The sequence below is a fragment of the Erpetoichthys calabaricus genome, chromosome 16 (assembly GCF_900747795.2).
Source record: "Erpetoichthys calabaricus chromosome 16, fErpCal1.3, whole genome shotgun sequence".
Taxonomy (NCBI): domain Eukaryota; kingdom Metazoa; phylum Chordata; class Cladistia; order Polypteriformes; family Polypteridae; genus Erpetoichthys; species Erpetoichthys calabaricus.
The window spans coordinates 2,105,119-2,126,948 of record NC_041409.2 but is presented as its reverse complement, the minus strand read 5'-3'; the positions used below and the strand labels follow the sequence as shown (position 1 = coordinate 2,126,948).

The window sequence follows — 21,830 nt, the reverse complement described above, 5'->3', positions numbered from 1 at the left end:
ACAACACCCTAGCAAATGGATGGACACACAGATACACAGACACTTGTCCTTTTATTATGGTGGATAGATGCTCCTTGTCTGAGAACCAAGTTAACATGGATGCCAGAAACCACAAAATCAAGCATTTGAATTTCTAACACTGGAGAACAACATGTCTTTGTAGGTTCATTTTGGTTTGCTTGATGTGCACTGCGTTCAGTCCCCTTTGTGTACCACTGACAGTACTGCAGATGGGTGGTATAATTCCACCATGGCAGGTCAGCATTTGACATTGATCAATGTAACCAAGGTCTTAAATAGGACAAAATAAAACTTGTGACTTGGACGTAAGACAAAAAAAGGGTTTAAAGAAAAGACTAGTTAAGAATAACTGGTCAAAATGGTCAGCAAACAAAGTTGTAATGTGAGATAAAGACTTAGTTGTAAACAAGAGAAAAGGGTCCTAATCATAAACAAAGTCGTCCTTTCCCTCGCTAAGAGGATCGTCAGGTAGCTGTTTTGTTTTACCCAAGGGTTTGTGTGTACAGAAGTGTGGGCCGCCATATTGATGGGCTGAATTTTACTTAATCGGTGATCGGTAAATTGGTCTTTTGAGCTCCTGCTTTTCTAGGTTTTATTAATTTAGTGGTAGTGCTCCTTTATCCAAGGTATTACGGTAACTGAGTTATCATCAAATTCTTCCTTGAGAACCCTGAATACAATGAGGACTGATTGAGGTCATTTATGTTAGGTAGAATGCCTAGAGGGGGCTGGGTGGTCTGGTGGCCTTGGAACCCCTGCAGATTTTATTTTTTTCTCCAGCCGTCTGGAGTTTTTTTTTGTTTTTTTCTGTCCTCCCTGGCCATCGGACCTTACTTTTATTCTATGTTAATTAGTGTTCCCTAATTTTAATTCTTACTTATTTTGTCTTTTTTTCTCTTTCTTCATCATGTAAAGCACTTTGAGCTACATTGTTTGTATGAAAATGTGCTATAGAAATAAATGTTGTTGTTGTTGCATGTTTTTTTTTTTGCAGATAACGTACTGCTGTGTAAACAAATCAAGTCAAGGCTTGTGTTAGTAGAGAGCAGACACGAGTATAATATTAGCCTTTACGTTAAAGAAAGCAGAGTAATACACTGAGAAAAGGGAATCGGAGAAGTTGTCCTGTGCAACTAGCCAAATGGCAAGAAAAGCTATTTTAATGAAATCAGACCTTTTTACTTTGTCCTTTAATTAAAACTGACACTGTCTGAGTTTGGATTGCAAGCTTGTTTAAAGTGTGCAGCCGCTTTTATATTAGAAACAGAAAAGATAAAGACGATTTTGAAATTGCTGCTTAGTAAACAATAGGCTTGTTAACTTAACAGCAAAATGTGTCTTTTACTTATAAACCTGTTAAACCTTCTTGATAAACAACCTATGAGCATTTGATATATGTGCAGCTTTTTTAAGAGATTTGTACTGCGTTTATTATTTATTTCTGTGTCAAAGAGCATAATATGAATGTCTAGCTGATACACTGAAGAAAAAAAAAACACACTACCTGTATAAATATAATACATGTATACATTAATAGTAAAAGAATTGCATTTGCACACACCTCACTACGAAAGACCTGTGTGTAGCAAGTGATGCTGCACAACAACAACGTTATACTAATGACACAGATGAAAAGACGCAACGTCAAAACGAAGTAAATGCCGTGGCTCAACAACGTGCAAGTGAAACACCTCAGCAATAGAGCGCAAGGCTTCAAGTTTTCACTAAAATCATCGTCTATCTGGGGGTATTTTCTTGTGACAAAGATTTTTAGAACTCATGTGCCAGTGATATGGCTAAGATATGGTTTCATGATGTTTTCTTATGAAAGCCAGTGGGGCAGCAAGCACAAGGTGGGTCCATGTCCTCTGCGATGAGTAATTCTTTACAGTTTGCTGACGCCTCTCCAAGTTCACAAATATAGTAAAACTGCTAGGGAGTCTTTGGGTTGTTTTTTTGTCCCAAAGGCCACACTTAGCTAGTGTTAGTCATAGTTAAGAATTGAAGATGAATAGTCTGTGAGCTCACAACCAATATAACGATTAGTTATGGATCGGTGGAATCGATTGTTTGATAAAACAACAAGATCGAGCTCTGTGCATGTTGGTTGACTCCTGAAATGAAGCAAACCTCCCTCCAATATTCCAAAAGAACCTTGAGGTAATAATTCACACTGAGAGAAGCTTCGTAAGTGCTTCGTAACCAAGGATGAAACTTTGATACATCACTATGACCAAAACAACATTCAAAACGATTAAGACATGGGGATTCTTCAACACCAAAGAAGTTTTATGTCCAAGCCAGTGCTGGCAAATTTACATGCTCAATTTTTGCGATGTAGAGAGTGTGTTCCATATTGGACAGTTCCCCCAAAAGGCTCACAATATCAGTCAGTATTATCAGATGTACTTTGGCATTTCAAGCAGTCAGTCAGAGAAAAGCATGCAAGGAAAGTTGCCTGCCATCCTACTTCTGATTCACAACAGTCATATTACATTCATCAAAGGTTCCTTGGCAAAATTATGAATTTGAAGAGACACCATACTCACCTTATTGTGCAACTACTGCCTGCTCCCCAATATAAAAGACTACCTGTGTGACATTCGTGATGCCAATGACGCAGATGTCCGTTCATCTGCTGAAGAACGGTTAAAGAAGCGAGATGAAATATTTTATAGAAAAGCTTTATGGACATTCTTACAAGGCAATTTGTGTTTAACAGGGGTTATTTTGAGAAATAAATTGTTTTACTGGTGTTTCGCTTAACAGGTCAGGCTCAACACGTTTTGATCATCACTTGTAGTTGGGCAATGCTGAGGTGATGTTGCCCCCTGCTGCATGTCTCTGGACGTGACACGAACCTCCTCTGTTGTGTCAGAATCCTGCACAGACACCTGTCACTCCTGTGTGTTTCTTGTTTTATTGAATATGAAATGTGTACAGCTCACTAACTCAAATGCAAATAAGTATCAGCATATGAGAAAAAAAAACAAACAAAGTAACACCTGTTCATTAAAAATAGCCACAGTTAGTTTTTTACATTTTCTACAAAAGTTGCCATGCTGTGCTTTCTTCCTGTGATTCTGATCCCCTGTTCTAACTATCTAAAGAGCTGCACACCTAGAGCTACTAACCCTATAATATACTCGGTGAATCTTCCATTACTGTTAACAATATAAGAACAATTTGCACAGAATCATATGCAAAATATTGTCAAGTTGAGATTTGAAGGTCCCCCCTGTGGTATTCTCACCTACTAGGCTACTTGGTAACTTGCTCCACGTGTCAAATGGTCTCAGTGTGAAAGCTACTGGGAAGTAATGTCTAACCGACTCCCTGTTCAGCTTTGCACAACACCAACCTGTGCCACCCTTCTTTTTAATCTTGGCTCTACTTTAGTGTCGTGTGGTGTACCAGTACTGAAAAAGTGCCAAAAACTCCATACCAGCATTAAGCTTAATTTTGGTACCAGAAGTAAAAGGCTGCTTTCAAGTACCTCTTGCTAAGATGTTTATTGGGACGTTCGGATCTTGGATCTCTTTGATCCAGTGTATTTATTTCATTGGGCCCAAATCACCAAGAGGGAACCTAACCTAAACTGTTCATCAGTTCTTTATACAGTTAACGTATGGCTCCATTTGGGACTGGCCATTTCGCTGTATGTCATATTATCCATATGTTGGTTACAAAGTGTACAGGTCATTGCATTTGAGGCCGTGTGGACCACTTTAACTGCCGGGACAGTGCAGCTTGACCCAATCTTCACATCTCGGTGGCCGCATGCCGGGTCCATGTAGCGAGGGTTCTCAACCACTGGAACATGTCAGCGGTGGGTCACCATCAGTGGTTCACAAGTGGGTTGCGGTGAGTCACCTAAGCGAACGGCAGAACTGCGTGATATGTTTTCCTGTGAGCTTGTTTCACCAAGAGGGGACACCCCTGATTGCTTTCATTTCACCAAGGGGGACGTTTGCAATTGTTGGCAATGGGTTGTCAATCAATTTAAAAAGAAGAAATTCGGGCGTGGGACCATAAAGGTTGAGAAACACCAGCGTAAGGGAAGGGAGTGAGGGCTGGAGGAATAAGAATTAGCCAAGTAGAGCCATGCTCATCAAAACAAATTTTTAAAGGCGCACCAAGAGTCACAAAACACTTGAGACCCTGTGGAATGTTTCTAATAATAAGGAAAGATGTATTACTCTGGCTGGTTATGGCAATTTCTAGAACACAATTACCTTATTGTTTTCCAGTGGCCCTTGGCCTTGAGCGCGAACCTCCTCATAATGCTGTGTGGAGTAGGGAGGAGTGCACATGTGTGTGTTGGAGCAAGGAGTGGTGCGTGTGTTGGAGCTAAGAGCTCATGTGGGACTGCGGGGCAATTATCCATTGTTTGCTCTTGTATCGTTTTGGTACGGGTACTGAGAAGCAAAAGCTGCTATCAATACAGTGTCAAAAAGTTTAGGACTAATTCCACTCTACCCTGCATACTAAATATCAAGACTACGAGGGCACTTTGGTGCCATATTTATGTGACTGGATAGCATACATGCCTGAAGAGGCTATGTGGGAGGCCAGAGGATGACATACATTAAATACAAAAGGTGGCAGTTGACTGGTTTAATTAGTACACTGGGTTGCCTGCATGGGGTCTAACCCCCCAGAGGTAACATCTGGCTGCTTTCTAGAATGAATTCTGTATGTGCTATGCTTGCATGTGGTATGTAGGCAATGAGAGTGTGCTTACTAATGAAGTCCTCACGCCCTACTGCATGCAGCGGGAAAACAGGTGCCAGCTGGGCACCACTGTATTTAGCGCCACGGCTCCTCATGTGCCTATGTATTTGTAAGTAGTTGCAGTTTCCTCAAATCAGGCGTACAGGGGAAGGAAACCTTTGTGCTAATTTCAGGGCCTTCTATTTGAATGCATCGCTGTCTCCCAGGGGAATTGAAAAGGTCCAAGTGGCAGATTGTGCCTTCGTTCGTGTGCAGGCCAGATTTATAAGAAGAAGCTCGGATCCCCTTGGGGCCGCTGAAGGCGCTAACAAAAGCAGCCCTTAAGTGCACTGCTAAGACACAGCAGGCTTTCAAGATGAGAAATAAGTTGTCGGCAGTAGGCTCCCATACACGTGGTTGATTTGGCATCATTGTCTGGTGGCATATGCCGGCGAAGTGCAAATGAGGCCTCCATGCAGACCTTTTGCTTGGATTTTGAAAACTGAAATCTGATTTGTCATTTGGCTCTTAAGTGTTTTGGGTAAAAAAAAAAAAAAAAACAATATATGGTGTTGACATACTGAGTTGTTTTAAAGTGTGGTGCCACTCAGTCAGTGGCAGCTGAGCCAGAATGGTAAGCATGTTTGTGTGTGTTTTGTGAGTGGAAAAGCATGGGAGCGTGGGCCGCATGCGTGGGAGTGCATGTGTGTGCGGCTGTGTGGGCATGCGTGTGCTGCCAAGCCTGTGTGTTTAACCCCAAAATGGCTAGCGCGGAACCACTCACTACACATTTGAAACTGATGAGTTGCAAGAAGAAGAAGAAGGAGGAGGAAGAAAAGGAGAGGAATGGCAGTTGCCAGTCCTCCGCTTCATCCCATCTTTCTATTAGATTCTTCCCCTTGTGAAGATGCAGTCTTGATTATGCATTTCTTCTGTTTAACCATTCAGTGTTTTTTATTATATGGTGAAACTTTAAAATAATTGTATTTATTTTCATTAGTACATATTTGCAAACCTTTACTGTAGATCTATAACTAGTGCATAATTGTAAAGATGTAAAGAAGCATCTTTATATATAATACACTACTGTGGCTGTTCATTTGTCTGTCCAGGATTTTAAATCACCTGTAGCTCACAAACCGTTTGAACTATTGACCTGAAATTTGGTACACGTGTACTACGTGACGTCTACTGTCCGCTTCTGGAGTGATGATTGACCTCCAAGGTTATTCCTCTTTTTATTTGTATTTTATTGTAGACTCAACTCTCGGCAGCGGCCAGCAGGGTGGCTGTGCGGCACATGCGTACGGGCGCTGTTCTCATCCCTACCACCTTCGCTGTCACTTCCTCTACCTCTTCATATCTTAAATCATTCTTGAGGCAGATTGAAGACTTAAGTGCCAGCTTAAGTGAAAAATCAAGGAAAACATACTAAGTAATTGCGACACAAACACTGAATTGATCAGTTTTAACAGGAAAAGATGCTGACGAAAGAAGAGACGAAGCGGGCCGCTAGGGTGAAGAAAAGAAGAGCTGCTCAGGAAGCAGCAAGTGCATCAGCCTCTGAGCAAACAAATGGTAAACGTACAGAGAAAGAGGAGGAAAACTAGGAATGCTCAAGTCAAGTAACGTGCAGTGCACTGTTACTGGATTTTATAATACAGTGGAACCCCGGGTTACGAGTTTAATCCGTTCCAGAACCGAGCTCGTAACCCGATCTGCTCGTAACCCGAACGAATTTTCCCCATTTAAAATAATGGAAATGAGATTAATCCGTTCCAGCCCTCCCAAAAAGTCCCCAAAATATCATAAATAATGGAAAAAAACATGTTTTTAAATAAGAAACAAACATCAAAATACTGTAGTAAATATAGTTAAATAAAAGATAAACCAACTTAAGAAAATGTAACCTTACCTTGGCGGCAGACGATTGCAGTTTGTTTTCTTGAAGATACTTCTTCACCGCAGGTCCAAAGCAGAGATTTACCCAGTCGATGAAGAACTGCCGCGTAACCCATGCCTTTGGATTGGCGCGCCACATCACGTGCAGTTTTTCTTTAAGAATCCTGTGAGTCTTAAAGGCTCGAGGATTCTCTGAATGATAGACTAGCAGTGGCTTCACTTTAAAGTCACCGCTAGCATTTGCACACAATGCAAGGGTGAGGCGGTCCTTCATTGGCTTATGTCCTGGCATCTTCGTCTCCTCTGCTGTGATGTACGTCCTACGGGGCATTTTCTTCCAAAAAAGCCCCGTCTCGTCGCAATTAAAAACTTGCTGGGGGATGTAACATTCTGCCTCGATGAGCTGCGCGAAACATGTGATGAACTCGCCAGCTGCCTTCTGGTCTGCACTTGCTGCCTCGCCATGTCTTACGACAGAGTGAATGCCTGATCGCTTCTTAAATCTGTCGAACCATCCATGACTAGCCTTGAATTCTGGTTCTACTACATCCGTAGATGTGGATGGTTCTTTCTGCTTCAGGTCATTGTAAATGATGCGAGCTTTCTTGCTTATGACCGTTTCAGTAAGCATATCTCCTGCCAACTCTTTCTCTTTTATCCACAATAACAGCAGGTTTTCCATTTCTTCGTGGATAGCTGACCTTTGCTGTGTAATTACGATCATGCCTTTTGCTACTTTTACACTCTTCCTTTTGCTTTAGTATTGTGCATTTCGTGGTCGTAAATTTTGGCGAGTTCCATCACACGCACACCTCTCTCATGCTTTTCTATAATTTCCTGCTTCAACTCGACTGACAGCATCCTTTTCTTCTTGCTGCTGTCCTTTCCACTTCCTACCTTCTTTGAAGACATGGTTAATGCCCAATATGTATGAAACACACACAAAAAAGTTCAAGAAACGTGGATGTACTACGATAAGAAGAGCGATACGTCTTTCCAGCGCGCGGTAACACGTGAGAAGGAAGAGATGCTGTGATACCAGAGTATTATGGGTAAAAGAGGATTCTGGGTACAAGTACTGTACAGTAGTAGTACGTAGGACAGTAAAGGAATGGTTGGGATAAGCCTTTGAAACGGCTCTGGGTAGAAGGGGTAGAGGTTTCCGGGTAAGAAAGGCGAAGCGAAAACTAGCGGTGACGTATCGGAGCTCGGCTCGTAAAACGGGCAGGCCTCGTAAACCGGGCAGAAATTTTGCTCAGATCGTGGCTCGTAAACCGAATTACTCGTATACCGAGCTGCTCGTAAACCGGGGTTCCACTGTATTTATTAATGATTCATTAATAAATACTTTTATTATAAAGTGTTGTCAATATATGAATGGTCAATAACAAATTATAGATGAAGTCATTTCAGTTAAGCATTATGTGATGTTTATTAGTGACTTAGTAAAGAATGTCATTATAAAGTGTTAAGTATTCTATTACATTAGGTATGCTACCTGTCAAGGACAGGTAAAAGAATCATTGAAAAATATTTGCTACCTCTTGCCCTGCGTGTACCTCCAGCGCCTTTCCTCTGTTATTGATGCTTGTGTCTGAGCCTCTGTTGACTGGAGCTCCCTCTGTCGAGTTTGTTCTTGTACAGCCTGCTTCTCAAATTCTGGCATTATTTTCAAGGCGCCTTTCTCACCTCCTGTCCTCTTTTAAACTTCCCATCTTTGAAGGTGGCTCTCTCATGGGTCTCAAACTCGCACTTCCTCTTTCAGTCGCATCACCAAAGCCAAACTGACCAGTCAGATGGCTCTAAAGGACTGTGCACACACACACACACACACCTGAGTGTTTTATTATATAGTATAGTATATTAGTGGGTACTGGTTTTCTTCCCACTTTGTGAAAGATAGCAGGTATAAATTGTTCCTGATGTGAGTACGAGTGTAGGTTTCTGTATAAGGGGGTCCTGTGATGGAACCCCCATCCAGGGCTGCTTCTTGCATTGCACCTTTTTCTCCCACCTCAATCTGATCCTAAACCAGATCAAGCGAGTTTGAGAAATGATATATTATACAGTCGGGTCTCTATATTTATGAGATCTATATTCGCCATTTTCAGTATTCACAGAAGGCTGTTGATGTCACTTCTTCAGTCGCCTGCCCAGCTCCACAATAAGAAGATGTGAAGAAGCTCAGGTTACCACAGCATTACCGCAAAAAAACACCTTGCAGACTTATTCTATGAATGTTAATAAAACTTAATTGGAGGAGTGAAATTTTAGGAGAATCCTGAACACCTTTGATAGCTTTGCAGAATGAAAGAAAATAAACCTTCCTATTTTGATATTTTAGCAATGTAAAAATACACCAACCCTGCAACCAGAAATCTCAGCCTAAAATTTTGACTTTGATACCCATACCATCTACTGGTTCCAAAATGTTATTGAACCAAGTTTCGAATAACTCGACCTCCATGGGCTCAAAGCTGCTTTGTCCCCCTGGGTTGCACGCACACATGCCACCCAATTCCACTCGCTTGGGCTCAGAGGCAACCAGAGTGCTCCGACCTATGCATATTCTAACAAGGAGTGAGGTGGGCAGAGGGGGTATCCCTCGGAGCATCGCGCTTGCTACACTACTGTTTACTCAGTGGTGTAAGTAAGCCATTGAAACTCATTTGTAATGGTGCCCAGAGCTTGCAGTTGAATGAGGAATTCCCAGTAAGTGCGGTCATAAGCTCATGCCAAGTCCCTGCCCGTCACTGCAACCGATTGGATGGTATAGTGATGTCCTCAGATTGATGCTGGCCCAGTCGCTCACACTCTCTGGCGAGGCCCTAGAAAACATTCAAACTTGACTAGAGAGGAAGAGTCACTGTAAGATGAGATTGCTGCACTATCAGGGCCAGTAAGGGTGGAACAAGAAAGCTGAACCTGCGATTCCTCAACTGAGGCATAACCAGCAGCCGTAATGGCTAAAATGGTGGAGGTGTTTTTATCTTGTGCTTCTGTCTTCAGTCAACACTTTGCTGTCCTATATCTTGGTTCTTTGATTGGTTTTCATGTGGCACACATCATGCAGTTTGTTAACAAGTTCAGACCTGGGTGAAGAACATGCTGCGTGATGTTAATTAAACAGGGCTAAAGAGTGGGTGGGCACTTGTGTACTCGTCATTGGGTGGGGTGCGTCCTGACTATAGAGTTACTTCAGTTCTTTTTTCTACCGAAAAAATTTGGAGGTGATTAAACCGAAGAAAAGTGAGCTTCCACTATTATTATTATTTGTTTATTGCAAATGGTGCCTTTTCTCATCAAGTGGCTTGATAGCTTTTCCAATAGTTTAGTTATTTCTGCTTTTCATCCTTTCGGCGTTGGCTGCATTGCCAAATGGAAACTTCACTGGAAATCAGATTAGAAATGCAGAGGTGAGTGTAAGCCAGCCAATTTATCCATAGAAAGTCTTCCCCGATTTGGAAAGATGTGCTTCCCACCCTCAAGGCTGACTTGTTTTTTTTTTTTACTTTTTAAGCTGCCTTCTTTTTCATTTGTAATTCATTCTTTTGCTTCTGAACATTGCTTTCAGAAACGAGTCAGAAGTAAAGAAAAGAACCAGGAGATAAAAATGAACAAATTGTAAATCTGAAATTAGCAAAGATCTTACTTGAATCAAAGTAACAAAGCCCAGTATGGAGACAAAGCCACTTTAAACTATGTCACATTGCACAAGTTTTCCATTGATCTTCTGTCGTACGCTTCATTGACATAATCTTAGCAAGTTGGTGGTGCACTTCCGTGAAGGCCGGTTGCATAGTCTGACATACCCAGAGAAACAAAGCAACAAAATCAAAAGTTGTAGAAGCACAGCCGGAGGGCATGAGAGCTAACAAGCAGTGAATATTCCTCTGAACGTACAATTCATCAAATGCAATGACAAGGAACAAGGAACCACTGGTGCTTTGGACCTCACAAACAGAAGAGAAGCTCGTCTGTCTGATGTCCCATGCATTGCATACCACAAAAGAATGGGAAAAAGAAATAAAAAGGGCCACAGCTGCAGCTGAACTCGCCATACCCATTAATCCTCTACGCAGCCCCGGCACAATCAGGCAGCACGTTATTGGCCTCCTGGAGAAGCTGGAGGGTCGTCACACGGCCCAGTGGTTTTCAGTCTTGTAAATTGACTAAGTCCAGTGACAGATCCGGGGCCTGTAGTCTTACTAACCAGACCAGTCACAATACTCAGACAACTGCCAGGTGAAGTGAATGACATGGATTATATTGTTACAAAGTCCCCAGTTGAGTGGTGGGATGTATTAGGGAGCAAGTGGACAGTCAGTTCTTAAAGCAGGAAAAATAGGCAAACATAATGATTTTGACAAGGGCCACATTGTAATGGGTAGACGACTGGGTCAGAGCATCTCCAAAATGGCAGGTCTTATGATGTGAGTAGCACCTACCAAAAGTGGTCCAAGAAGGGACAACCAGTAAACCCACGAGACAGACATGGGTGCCCAAGGCTCATTGATGTACGTGTTGAGTACTGGCAAGCCTGTATGGTCCAATCCCACAGAACAGCTACTGGACGACAAATTGCTGAAAAACTTCATGATGGCCATGAGAGAAAGGTGTCAGAACATCCAGTGCATCACAGACTGGTCAGAGTACCCATGCTGACCCCTGTTCACTGCTGAGAGCTCCTGCAGTGGGCACATGAGCCTCAAAACTGGACTATGGAGCAATGGAAGAAGGTGGCCTGGTCTGACGAATCACGTTTTTTTTTAGATCATGTAGGTGGTCAGGCGTATGTGTGTGTGTGTGTGTGTGTGTGTGTTGTTTACCAAGGTAAGAGATGGCAGCATGATGCATTATGGGAAGAAGGCAAGACAGCAGAGGCAGTGTGATGCTCTGTGAAATGTTCTGCTGGGAAACCTTTGGTTCTTGGCATTCGTGTGGTTGTTACTGTGACATGTGCCACCTACATAGTGATTGTAGCAGACCATGTGTATCCCTTCATGGCAACAGCATTTCCTGATGGCTGTGGTCTCCTTCAGCAGGATAATGCACTGTGCCACACTGCAGAAACTGTTGAGGAATGGTTTGAGGTACATGATAAAGAGTGTTGACTTGGCTTGCAAGTTCCCTAGATCTCAGTCTGATGGAACATCTGACAAGGGTGATCCATGAAGGCCCCACCTCACAACTTACAGAACTTAAAGGATCTGCTGCTCATGTCTTGGTGCCAGATACTATTGGAGACCTTTGGAGGTCTTCTGGAGTCCATGCCTTGATGGCTTACACTGGTGATGGTGCTGTTGCCACCAGCAATGAAACAGAAACCACACAAAACCCTGTGAGAAACAAAATAACAAAACATAATGAGACAAATTCATGATAATCATCAAAATTAAGTTTGAAAGTTACTGGTGGCTCCCAGAATCTAACAGGGCAGCTGTTAATGGACCACAACTCCCAAGCTGCCCTGCAGGCATTCATACAGGGGCTCACCACAATGGATGCTGCCCCCCAGTGTATGGGGGAACATGTTATGCACGGGGGATAAACTTGCACTGAGTCACCTTTCTTCTGGCCTCCTGACTGGGAAATGAGCTGCCACCCATCCTGGTCAAGTTGAAGGGTGACAGTCCCATCCATGACTACTTGTGATGGACTTGGCTCCAACCTTCCTGTTTACTTCCGTGAGCCTCTTAACCCATAACTGTTGATAGTCATAGACCGAGATGAGCCGAGCAAATGAAAACAAACCTGTCCAACACGGCTGTAAAGTGTGAGGTGAAAAAGTGTACAGTGCTTTTATATAAATCGGTCCAAAAAGTGCTCAATAGTGCATTCTCCATTCATTAAATAAATAGTCAATAGATAAATAATCAGTAAAATCAGTGCACATGGAGATTAACAACAAATTAAATATATTCCATAAAAACAAGGTTAAAGTCATAGGGAGGAAGCAGTTCTATTAAAAGAGCTCACAAGCATTGGTGCATCCATCTTAAAACTGAAGTCTCCTCCACTAACCCTGACGGGATCCTGCAGCTAGAAGAGCCATCCTGCCATCGGGCACAACAAAGTCTTTGACTGGCTCAGACCCTGCTGCCATCACAGGCTGGTCGCTGCACTGAGCCTTGTTCCTCCGACTTTCCGGCTGCCTGCCTCCTTTCTCTTGCACCGGCTCTCTCCTCCCCATCCTGCCATCTTTCTCCCATCTCTTCAACCCCCAGTCTCTCTTTTTTCTGTTCCTTTTCTCTCTTGCCCTCTCTCTGTGCCATTCAGACTCCTTTTATATGGCCTTATTTTTGCGCAGGGGTGACATGCCGCTACCTCTGAGGTGTGAATGAGGCACCTGACTAATCTGCTCGCCTTTACACGTGAATGCGTGATCAGCCAAGCACCCCAATCACCCCTGGAGAGAAGCGCACTATCACAAACTTGACCACAAGTCATAGCAAGGTTTGGGGCAGCCACCCGTATAATTGGTATCCTGGCTGCAAAATCATAAAAATGTTACACAGCACTGATGTGCAAAACAGAACTGAGGGAATAGGGAAAAGGTGGAGGCTTTTAAAGGGGAAGTCAGAAAGTGATTTCAAAGGGGTCGGGCTCATAAGGGTCTTCAACCATAGGCTTGGACCCGGAAGTGACGTCAAGAGTACCAGGTGGAATCTCCCGTGAATGGTCTGCAGGAAAGGGAGAAAAAGAGTCAATGCACTCTTCCACATCCTGGTCTGATTCGGAAGTGCCCTTACTCAAGCCCTTTGGCTGCCTCCCATGCGCACGTGTGTGACATGCACTCACACACATCCACGCCTGATGGGAGCCTGCACTTGCCAGGACGTAATTATTTATTTAAAAACTTCACTACACCACAGACCTCTCATCACACTTCTGGGATGCCAGTCCCGGTGCACCATCTACCGCAGTGCCTCTTCATGTCCCTCCTCTCTTCCTAACCATGCGTTTTACTGGACTCCTGGCCAGGTAAGTGAATGGGGCCCATGCCGGTGAGGACGCTAGTCCGTTCATCTTGATGCATCCCACTAAATTGAAAGTTACTGTAGAGAGATTGGAGCACCGAGTGGCTTTCCACATTTCATTCTTGCATTCTTGCTGTTCGGGTTCAGAGTCCTGGTGGTGCAAAGTCCTCTCTACTGTAGAGTCCACTGACCTGTGAATTCATATTCACTGTAATGACATGCGACAAAGTGGAATACTCTGCATTTACAGAGTTAAAGTGAAAAACACAAAGCACATTTTCTTTGACATTTGAAAGAGTAAAGGAAAAGAGGAATTCACACATTTTACATGTTCCATTGGTTCCCAGATTTGACATTCAGCTGTGCCACACAAAGTTGTTAGCTGTACATTTTTTCAAAGAGTACAGTGCTGGCAGTTGTGAGCACAGAAGACGCTCGTCCAAAACATTTGAAAAACTGGAAAACGAGGCAGTGTGTGGGCAAGACGAAGGAGAAGTCAGAAAAATGGGTTGAGGTTAAAGCAAGTAGGATTGGCATAGCAGAAAAAGCAGAACAAACCTCGAAGTCGGAAGAAACATTGCCAAAGGTTCCTTAATATGCAAGCAGCCTTTTCTGACATAACTAATAAGAAATGCAAGTTTTGTTTTATTTATTTTAGTCCAGAATCTTGGTCACTAGGTAAACTGTGGCATCCCCCGAAATGGTCACAAGAGTGATGACCTCTCCGCCAGCAACTGCATTAACCATGAGACCAGTAAGTACGTTGTTGCCAACAACAAAATGAATAATGGGAAAGCCGAAAAAATAAAGTGGCAGCATGATGATGTCACCAGTAAATCAATAACCTGAAACAACGTTAGAAATGGATGAAAACCAAAAAACATTTCACCCAAATTAATGACATGACATTTGTCAGCAGTGGGGTCCTCAGGGTCTCCATTTCATTCTGATGGCAAAGTGCCATCATTCCAATGGAGAGTGTGACATGACACTGTTGTACCCTATGTCCGTAGAACAGCTCGAAGTTGTTGGCAAATTGATTCAGGTTCTTTATCCACCAGTTGGACAATACAATCAATTTTTCTCTTCCGTCCATGTCCAAGGAGGTCCATACAGTAAAGTTCTTAATGACGCTGCACACAGTGGACACAGGGACATTGAAATCCCTGGAGATGGCCTTGAGGTGGCCTTAAATCCTCAGACTCCATTCTTTCCTGTTTTCTCATTTCTCCGTGCTTGGAGCGGTACACACAGACACAAAGCTGGAGTCAGCTTTTCTCCAGTTAAACTGGTTACAAGTGGGATTTCAGTTACCTGCTACAGGAAGGTGAGTTTATATAGAAATTAAAGGAGCATCACATGACTGAAATCCAAGTATTTCTGACAATTTTGAATAGGTGCCGCAATTTGGTCCAGTCCATTTCTAGAGTTTGGTGTGGAGTGACATCAGGTTGGACTTTGTTTCTCTGCTCTTCTGTATTGTTCCAATGCAAACTGAAAAAATCAACATCTGAGGACCAAAGCATTTGGAATTCCAGCAGTTTGTTTGGAAGAAGTACCATGACTGTAGAAGTGCTGGGGAGCCATGACTGTAGAACTAAGCTTTCAACGTACACATGGAAGGTTGATGAAGGTCCTAGGCAGGAATCATTAGTGCTTGGAAGTTATACTCACTTTATTACTGTTATGAAATTAACATCTGTCAGCACCTGCTTCTCCATTTTGAATTTGAGTTCTCAGGGTGCTGCCATTTTGTATGGTTGCTTTATTTACATTATGCACTGCCATTTTGTTTACTAGGGGCGCCACCATTTTGTCCCTGTTTGTTTGTAACAATCTTCCAATACTTGTGAAAGCCGTGATGGGTAATGTCCTTCTTGTCCAAGTTTCTGGATAACAAACAGACAAGTTTAAGGCCAGAGATATATTTAATGCTATGTGGTGAATGCGCTTGAGGATGCCACTGCTACACAAGTAGTCTACTGACTATATTTGCGCTTACTTATGTAAATCTGAAGGATTCCAGCAGGTGGCAGTGTGAGAAATCACCACACTGAGAAACAATGAGTTGAGGAAAGAAAGATGTTAAAGAGAAACATTTTTTGCATTGTGATGCTGTTGTGAAAGTGTAACAGTGACACAGAAGATGGTGTGTGAGGCCTTTAAATGTATCGTGTCATTACAATGGGGAATATGCGACACTTGTATTGCCTGTGTGAGAAATGGATGAAGTAAAGCATTACAAATATTTTCGCATCTCAGAATTTAAGTTTGATGATTTGCTTCACCACATCGAACCATTCATCAAACATCAACGCACACACATTGATCCAGTTGGAGGTGCAATGCGTCTTGCCATCACACTGTGTTATCTTACAAGGGCTGAATCCCCGCTTCTTTTCTTGGACATTTTCCACTTTACACGGATGTAATGGTCTTGAATTTACTTCCATTTCATCCTGCACGTTTCCACATAAACTCTCAAAGAGCTGGCGATTTGATGCCAGCTGTTCTGAAAGGCATGTCTGCCACTATGGAGATGTTGATGGTAAACTACGATGCTGACGTCACATACCAACATGAACACACTGCACTAACCCCCCCAAAAATGTTGCTGGTACTGCAACTCACGCACTTGTTGCTTTAATTTCTGACGATCTGCCCAGTGGACGTGACAAAAGATTGCTGGGAATGCATGGCAGCCATGATATGTGTGTGTAAGCATTATGAGTATCAAGTATAAACCCAGCTTAACAGTTCTTTAGTCTAGCTTTGATTTAAAAGTTCCGATCTCATGTGTTTTCTCTTTTTGTTTTTACTGTTCACACTTTGTGCAGTGAGCTACAGTGTGATTGTAAGCCTAGTGTGTTGACCAAGCCGTATTCAAAAACTCCTTTTCCAGTTAAAAAAGGTGCACACAACTTGGATGACCACACACAAAAAGAATATTTAATTCTTGTTAGGTTTTGTGAAGAAAACTATCGATGAAACAGCAACTTTTTATTTTAGGAGAAAGTGAAGAGCAGTGATGAGCAAACGCTGCTGAATTTGTTTCACCTCATGTTCAGCAAAATCATAGAAATGTTGAGGAACTTGTCCGAACTCTGTGAAATGACGATGGAGAAGCTGCACTAGTGTTGAGTGGATTATAATGGAGCAAAGTGTCTGCCAGCTATTCAATTTCTGGTACCTGCGACTCTGACTCGTGTATCTACTGTGCTGACTAAAAGCACACAACTTAAACAATTCATGGGCTGGCTACTGTTTAGTACTCTAACCTGTTCAGGTTTAAAGGCTGTAGCGATGTTGTTGTGGCTTTCAGACTCTGAATGACATTAAACATTAGTCTAAACTTCCAAAGATTAAAAGAATTTTTTTTTTAATCCAAAATCTAGAATATTGCAATTCCCATTTAGTCAGAGTTGGTATGTTTTTACTGATTGCAGCTCTGACTCCAGTAACCCAGTAATTGTTTCCGACTCACCAGCCCTGCAGATACGTGACCTGAGCTGTGAGGCGGCAGCACTAAGCAGTGTACTACTGTGCCTCCCTGAGATAAAATTACACTCCGAGTCCTTTATCTCTCTCCATGTCACCTGCGCTCCTATTACTACGGCTAACTAACAGCCACTGAATCTGTGATGTATGTGATCAGCGTTACATGCTCAGGAGGCTCTCCCTGTCACTGCCTTGTTGTGATGAGCATGACATACTTAATCTGGCAGTGAGGCACAACGTACAGCCAAGTATTTTGAGAATATCCTCATTATTGTCAACTGAAGTACCCCTTAAATGACAATACTGCAGGCTTTGGACTTCAAAGGCTCAGGTTCTTGATTCAAACCCCGCTACTGACACTGTGTGACCCTGAGCAAGTCACATGACCTGCCTGTGCTCCAATTATAAAACCAAAAGAAATGGAGCTAATAGTAACTTAAATTTTGCAAGTCGCTTTAGATAAAGGTGTCAGCCAAATAAGTGAAGGTAAATGTAGTTTTAGTTGTTTCTAAGTAAGAAACTTGGGTTTCTTCTGGCTTTTTTATGTATTCTGCTAGATCTTTACATATAGAATGTTTTAATTTTATGAAAGACGTATTTTCTTACTTTGTATTGTGATTTATGGGTTTTGGAGTGTGTAGATTGCATTTTGTTCACATATTTTGCATGTTTAATTTTAAGTTGTTTTTTTTTTATCTGTACGTTTGTGAAATCTTGCAGGATGCTTTTTATGAAGGTGGCTTGCTGTTCACGTCATCCATATTTCTGGACATTGCAAAGCTTCTCTGTGCGGCTAGTTAGTGATTCAACAGTTCAAACAGTTAGGGACTTTTACTTGGTTTTGGACCCTGATTATCTGATTAGCATTTTTGGATTTTTAGGTAATTTGACTTTGTTGGGATCTTTGACTTCTTTGTGTATAAATATACATATATACACTAGGGGGCTTCGCTTGCCAACCCCCCCAGCCTGCGCTATGCGCCAGCCACTTCATGTCTCTGCCGCTCGCATATGTGGATTTCACTTTCACCAAACAACAAATCTTTTAATTCTCTCCATTGGGAAGAAACGCTACTTTTCCTTGATGGCAACATGCATTAGACGATCTACAAGTCTCTGACTTAAAAGTGTAAATCCGAACAATATATTTGATCTCTTTTCGCTGTTCCGTTATTTCACTGTGTAATAATTTTTGTTTGTTTGTGCTAATGCGATCTTTACTTTCATTTTTTTAAAACTTTCAAATTTTAGCACTTTCATTATCTCTAACCTGCTCTGCGTGTGTATCGTGCCAACATTTTTGAATACTTTAAGACATTCTACTTTGTCATCTACTCTTTATCTTTTATTTCTGGCCCCAGGCGTGGTTAAATCTCTTGGCACAAAGTCCCGTCTCGCGGGACGTGAAAGTATCTCTCTGAAAAAGTCACGTTTCGTCCCAGGCTTAAAAGTCTTATCTCGTCCCAGGATTTTTTTTATTATAATAGAGAGATATATATATACAGTAAAACCTTGATTATCCGTCACTTGATTAACCGTCAGTCTCCATTAACATTGAGCATGCCAGCGCCTACCTATTACTGTATTACAGTACACTGTGAGCTTTGCACATTGGAACAACTCTCCATTTTGCTAGCACGTAGTGTTCTTCCCCAGCACCACGTCAGGCCGCATTTTGAAATCACAGCGTCAGTTATGTACCTTCAGTTTTAATAGTGTTTTGTAGCTTTTCTCTGTTGTTATAATTAATCTACTATACACTGTTATGGCCGATAAACATATGTGTGTGGTGTTGGAATTATCAGAAAAAACTAAAATTATTAAACGTTGATGAAATGGCAAAGTGCTTCAAGTATTGCTTCAGTTTACGGAGTAGGAAGAACAACAGTGGACGATATAAAGTGTGATGCAGACAAAACTGAAAAACGTGTCGAAAATGGAAACCACTGACGGTAATGTTTGTATTCATGTTAATGTTCTTCTGTGTTACGTTTTCTTCTTAAAATCTGTTATATTATGCTTTGTTAATATATTGTGATGTGCAGGCAGCTTGTGATGCGCTGTGTGGGAACAGAAAGGGCAGAATGCTGTAAATGATAGAACTGGGTGAAGGGCTTCTGTTCTGTGAGGGGTGGACATGACTCTTAGGAGTTGAGCGACAGGAAAAGTTAGGAGAGAAAGGAAGGTGCGGCAGAAGGGAGTTTTGAGTAGGGAGTCAGGAGACAGTAAGCAGGAGTGTGTGCGATATAGAGAAATAAAGAACACAAGTGGCAGGAGATAAACGGATTGGTAGGGAAAGTTTTCTTTTATTGTTTTGGAGGTTTGCTCTGTAACCCAGATAGCGGAGTATAAGACAGGGCACCGTTTGTTATGGAACGATAGACTCCAAGTAAAAGCAGAAAACTTCAGTAGCTCTGACTTGTATTTGCTTATTACGCTGGCTGTTACATTATATGAATTCATTAATTTTTTAATACTATATTATATTTTGTTAATATAGTTCTGTTTTGTAAACAAATACAACTTTTCACTAAACTAGTCTACTGTATATCATTTTTAAAGTAGCTGTTGTTTTCTGTCTTTTCTCTTACCCGTCACAGCCTCAGTCCCGAGCCCTGATGGATAATTGAGGTTTTACTATATATATATATTTTGGAGCTTTGGCTTTATTTCCAAGTGCTTTTTAACTCTGCTGCCCTTGGGGCTTGCTGTTTTCCTTCTGGTAGAATACTTTGATTTCCTAATTTAGATGTTGAAATGTCTTGATTATTTTCAGAATTTGATTTCTCAATTTAGATTTTGAAACATACATACCCAGTCCGTCAGCGATTTTCAAAGTGATCCTGTTGTATCCAAGAAGAGCAAAAGTTTTGCTTGTGTGCTCCCTGGTGTTTCTTCAACCACATTGCACTTCCAGTACACACGTATGAAAGTTCTGCTCATGCACAACGCAAATTGGGTGGGTAGCGCAGGTCAGGTAGTGACAACCCTGTGATGTCATGTTAGTCTCACAAATATCATGGGGTGCTGGAAAAAAAAAAGTATCTAAGCTGAACCACATGGTGAATCCGTGCACCACCCATTTCACCCACCCACAATCTCCCCCCAAACATATATACCACCACCATTGCCACCCCCACCATTCCCCTTCAGTGTAACAGTGAAACCAGTCTGAGAGCAGAGCAGGAGATGGGCTTTGTGACGTGGCCTCTCTTTTAACAAGGCTCTGTAAAGACATCCACCTGATATGACTGTCACTTTGGCAAGGGGTCTCGTTTTACTTGCATAACCAAGGCTGCAGAGATAAGATTGTCTTGGAAAGAAAGGAAGAAAGCCGCAGAAGGGAGAGGACAGATAAAATGTCTGTCTTTGAGTGTTTAGGCGGATACTGTTCTCGTGTAGTGTTTCCTTTCCTTTCGCAGTGGGTTAGTGCTCAGAATTACCTTTCTCTTCCTTATTGGGGGGGTTTTCAGGGGTTAGTTTTGATGTGTAGCCACAATGTTGCATTACATTTGTTAAGAGGATGAGTTTTTCTGAATAAAATAGAGGTAGACTTAAAATTAACACCTTGAAGGGGTGAAAGAAAGAAAGAAAAAAAGAAAGAAAGAAAGAGACAAAAAAGTGTGTTGGTGTAAAAATGGGTTCTGCAGATAATGCTTTAAAAAAAGCAAAAGAGAAGGAGAGAAATGCAAGACTAACACCTTCCCACTGCTTCTGCACTCTGTTCACTTATCTGGAAAGTTGCTCCAGATCAGAAGAAAGTAACAGAGCATAAGGCAGGACAGCAAATTAAGACACCACGCAAAGCGCAACATTCTAGGATCATTTTAATTTAAAAAAGGAGAAAGAGAGAAAGGAAGCAATAGCAACAGCCTGCCGCTGCCCCTGCATTCTTTTTCAGCTGTCGGATAACTTTCTGCAAAGCAGAAAGAAAGGAGAGTGACAGGCAGGACAGAAAACAAATACAGCCCCCAACCCCCCCATCTCCTCATCCCCTCCTCCGCTCCTCCTTGGATGCCCTCATGAGAGACATCTGGGAACGCCATCACAGATTTCCTGTCCTCCTGGCACATGCCAGCGGTGAGAGCCGTGAGTCACTTTCCCCACACGATCCTGAGGAAGCGGCGTGTCGAGCCAATCATTCTGTCTTGTTGGCTTTTCTTAGGCCGTTCAATCTGAGGGCCTCGTGGGCTCCTTGACTCTTGACTGCCAGATTTTTGCCTAAGGAGTAAAGCAGGTCAGGAGACAAATTCCATCAGTCACTGGGATGGGGTTGGGGGGTGTGGAAGCTCATGAAAAAACCGGAAAGGAAAAGAAGCTCCCTGCCGCATTTTTTCTGACATCCGATAACTGTTTCTCTCTCACTTCTTGGACTTGACGGCTGCTAGTTTGCCGTCCGTTCTTCTGCCTCTTGTTCTTTAAATCCTTCCTCTCATTGTGTCCCAGGGGAGTGTTTTTCAGATCCACTTTATGTTTAGTGTTCCTCACATGGTGAGACAGCAGTGAAGACAGCAGTCCAAAGGGGCTAAGAAGTTAAGTGACAGGGAAACATTTGGCTCCTCTTCACTCACAAATCTTTTACTGTTCTCATGTGTGTCTCACCCAGTGGGGTGCACCCTGTCGTTTGCACAGATGCCCCTTCACTCCTGCTTTGCATTACGAGTTTCCTGGAAGTGCTAGGGATGTTTAAAGAAGCTCTTCAGATCGGGTGTAGAG

At 42.4% G+C, this 21,830-nt stretch overlaps 1 protein-coding gene across 1 annotated transcript in view; it reads left to right on the top strand.

The window, feature by feature from the left end:
* The window catches only part of LOC114666349 (alpha-(1,6)-fucosyltransferase-like), a 362,150-nt gene that overhangs the window by 30,864 nt on the left and 309,456 nt on the right, over positions 1-21,830 (top strand).